At 37.5% G+C, this 3,840-nt stretch overlaps 1 long non-coding RNA gene across 1 annotated transcript; it reads right to left on the bottom strand.

Annotated features, from left to right (window-relative positions):
• Positions 1 to 2,768: 2,768 nt before the first annotated feature.
• On the bottom strand, positions 2,769 to 3,238 carry LOC141656241 (uncharacterized). The gene is made up of 3 exons (XR_012548443.1): positions 3,117 to 3,238; positions 2,897 to 3,026; positions 2,769 to 2,789 (listed from the first exon to the last, which is right to left on the bottom strand). It is a non-coding gene; the product is annotated as an uncharacterized LOC141656241 (long non-coding RNA).
• Between the last annotated feature and the right edge of the window lie 602 nt (positions 3,239 to 3,840).

Raw genomic sequence — 3,840 nt, 5'->3', positions numbered from 1 at the left:
TTAGTTGGCAGCTACTATATGATATTTGATGATTGAATTTGATGTCTATTTTTGGTTTTTGGTTTTTGGTTTATCAATTTTTTTTAGATGAGGCAACTCTCAGCACCGGCACGGGCACCTGCACCAGAACCTCCACCGAAATACAATAAAATTCCAGTTACACGACTCCCACCCCTGCCCTCTCCATACAATACTACCGGGGAGCCGCTAAAAAAAGAGAGAAATTACGCGCCTTTCATTATATGGGAGATAATAGGGGTAGTTATTTTATTCCTAATCGTGGGATATCTAGCCTTCAGATGTTACAAGAAGAGAAAACAAGGCCAGAGATTATAGTCATATATATACATCAAGACTAATTCTAGCATCGTCCTAGTAAATCAAGGTTGAATTATGAATTATTGCATTACTATAATTAAATAGATGCTTTAGCTATCATTGATGGAATCATACAATTAATTAATAGGACCACTATTTCATTATTGCATTGGTGTATGTGTTTGGTATAGTATCTCTATCATATTATGCTTGATGATTTTGGAATTAATGGAAAAGTAATTTAAATCAAATTTCAATTAAAGGTAATGTTTGCTTAATTTTTTAATTTGTAATTGTTCGACTTCTCTATTAAAGGTAATTAATTGTTTGACTCTTATGTACTCCATTTTCGAATTACACGATTGACTAAGGAACTATTGACGATATTATCCGTGAATCGAAGTATTATGTTCTCCTATTATTGCGGTCAAATCTTTTTTCCCTTAATTTCTTCTAGTGCGCGTAAATAAACCGTCAAATCTTTTTCTCCTCTCTTCTTATTGGTTAGAGAGGATACATTAATGATCCTCCCGAAGAACCTAAGAATTTTTCATAACAAATACTTCATACTTATTATTATATTCCGTTACATTCACGTAATCACGTTATTCACGTATTGCATCCCAAATATTTTCTCTATACCTCGACTCGTCATATCAATATTTCATCATGCAAAATAATTCCTACTTCCTCCTATTCCGAGTGTTGGTTTGCCTTTCGATTTTCATGTTAATCGGGTGTTGGTTTTCTTTTCTTTTTTTGGTAAATTTTGTGTGGTCTAAATTCAATTCCATGTAGAGTATGGTGGTTTGTGTGGTTCAAATTCATTTCCTTAATTTTAGTCCCAAATTTTAGGGAATCAACACTACAAAAAGAATTAAAACAAAGATCAAATTGGCGATCAAAATCGCCAAAATCAATTTGGCGACTGAAATCAGTCGCCAAATGTCAGTCGCGGACCTTAGTCGCCTTTTCTAGCTTTGGCGACTAAAGTCGGTCGCCAAATTTGGCGACTGACAAATCAGTCGCCAAATGTCAAAAATGGCGACTGATAGGGTAGTCGCCAATTTGGCGACCGATTCTGATGTAGTCGCCAAATTGGCGATCGATTTATCGCCAAATGCTTTTCATCGCCTTTTTGGGTGACGTAGCGATTTGGTGACCAATTTTGGCGATCGATTTGTGTTTTGGCGATCGAAAGCGATCGCCAAATTGGCGACTACCTTTCAATCAATCGATCGCCAAATTGGCGACTACCTTGTCAATCGATCGCTAATTTGGCGATCGCCTTTGTCGCTAAAACACAAATCGCCGCCAAAGCTCTTTGTAAGTTTTGGTGGTTTTTTTCGTTTTCATTGCTAGCCAAATATTTACAACCTGCATACAAACCGATGTTCCACAACACCATACATCCCAAATTTCAACACACAACACCATACATTTCAACCCAACACCTCCCAATTTCTCAAACTTCATTTCATATATTGAAAATGAAAGTTTTACAAGCTAAGCTATTCTAAATGTTCAAGTCTAAAGTGTTCAAGTTTTACCAAACTTACATGCTAAAATCATCATACTTGGAAGCCAACACCGGCTCCACTCCCCCCTTGTGGACCATGCGGATTATTTGGATCGTAGTTGGGTCTAGGTCCGGGGTTACAACCTTGCCACCAAGTCTCAAACATTGCCATTCTTTCCTTCATTTGGCGCAATTCTTCATCACGTTTGGCATCTTCTTCATCACGTTTGGTATCACGTTCATCACGCTCTCTTATTTGACTTTGAAGTTGACTAATAATTCCCGGTTGATACGTGTTGTTGGGAATTGTTGAAGTCGATCTCCTACGCGTTTTCTCATAGAAAGCCGGTGTTGAACTTAGGTACCATACACGTTCCTTTCTTGAAGCCATCCACCAACTTATACCATATGTCATTATCCAGGAGTTTACGGATTGGCGGCTTTTTCTTGTTCAAATGCTTCCTACAATATTAAACAAATGGTTGTAAGTTAATATGGTAACCACCTTATATACGACATTTTAAAAGAGAGTAAATTAACAAAAATTAAGTGTTACGGAAACTTACATATAATTGCTTGTCTTTTGGCTTAGTCCAAATTCTAACCCCTTTGTGGTCAACCCTGGAATGCGTGTCGAAACTTGGTTGTACCGACGCAATCGGTTTGTGACTTCTTCTTTCCTCTCCGAATGAAAAAAAAAAAACATACATGTTAGAAAATCAACAAAAAATGTAACATAAAATAAACATGTTGCATTGAAAACAAAAAAAAGTGTGAAATAATAGACAAACTTACCCCCAACATACGATTCCAGAACGATCGTGAACCCGCGAAATGAGTAGGCTCGTTCACGGCGTCTTCCTTTCCTCCTCTTTTGTTGAGGGATGCTTGCTTAGACTTCTTCCAAAAGCGGGAGTTTTGGTATGTTGTATTAAGCCTTCATACTTGTCACCTGCAATTACACATATGAAATCATAACTAATAAGTTACCGATATTATTTATAATATAAGAGAGTATATACTAATTAATACAAATAACAAAACAAGTTAATTAAATACCTTTCATGTGCTCTGGTTCCTTTGGGCGCCTAACTACCTTCCAAATCACGTCCCGATATCGTCGAGTACCGACTTCCTCGTACCTGATACGGACATTCCGTTCTTGAGACGGTGACCAAGCATATGCTTGCTACAAAAAAAAAAGCGACAAAATTTCATATTAGTATTTATAAAAGTATAACCTTGGTTATTAAAACAAAGAATTACGGAAAATTTATACCCGAAAGTTATTGAACCACGCATCTCTTTGTGCTTCAGAAGCTTGTGTCCACGATGTAGGAATTGGACCCACGAAATTAGTCTTCGTGCTTTTCGTGACACCTCGTACCACGCAATTGTCCATAAACCTGCTTTGTCGAGAGTGAAAATGGATGTTGGCTTAGACCCGTCGCCGCGAATGTGTAATTTGGGACGATGACAAAATTTCTGCAAATCTTTTCTAGAAGCAATGCTATCACATTTTTCACCTTCTACATCCATGATCATGTCAATTAGTTGCTCAAAGAAATTCTTTTCTATGTGCATTACATCCAAATTATGTCTTATCAACATTGTCTTCCAATAAGGAAGGTCCCAAAGAATGCTTCTTTTAAACCAACCGTTTTTCTGCTTTTTCAATTCTTTAAATTCTTCCTCGGTACCATCAATAGGGGATGGTAAATCACATACCGTCTTCCATATCTCATCCCCAGGCACTCGTTTCGGAGGGGCATCAAGCACCTCTTTACCTTTTGTGAAAGCTTTCTTGTTCTTCCTATGTGGATTTCCCTCTTGTAAGAAGCATCTATGACAATCAAACCAGCTTATTTTCTTGCTATTGGGAAGCCAAAATGCTTTACTTTCCTCCATGCAACAAGGACATGCTTTTTGTCCTTGTGTAGTCCACCTGAGATAGCATACCATAGGCGGGAAAATCATTTATTGTCCACAAAAGGGAAGCTTTA

This window comes from Silene latifolia, chromosome 5, assembly GCF_048544455.1.
Source record: "Silene latifolia isolate original U9 population chromosome 5, ASM4854445v1, whole genome shotgun sequence".
Taxonomy (NCBI): Eukaryota; Viridiplantae; Streptophyta; class Magnoliopsida; order Caryophyllales; family Caryophyllaceae; genus Silene; species Silene latifolia.
The sequence above is the reverse complement of the archived record's forward strand: the minus strand, read 5'-3'. Positions and strand labels throughout refer to the sequence as shown.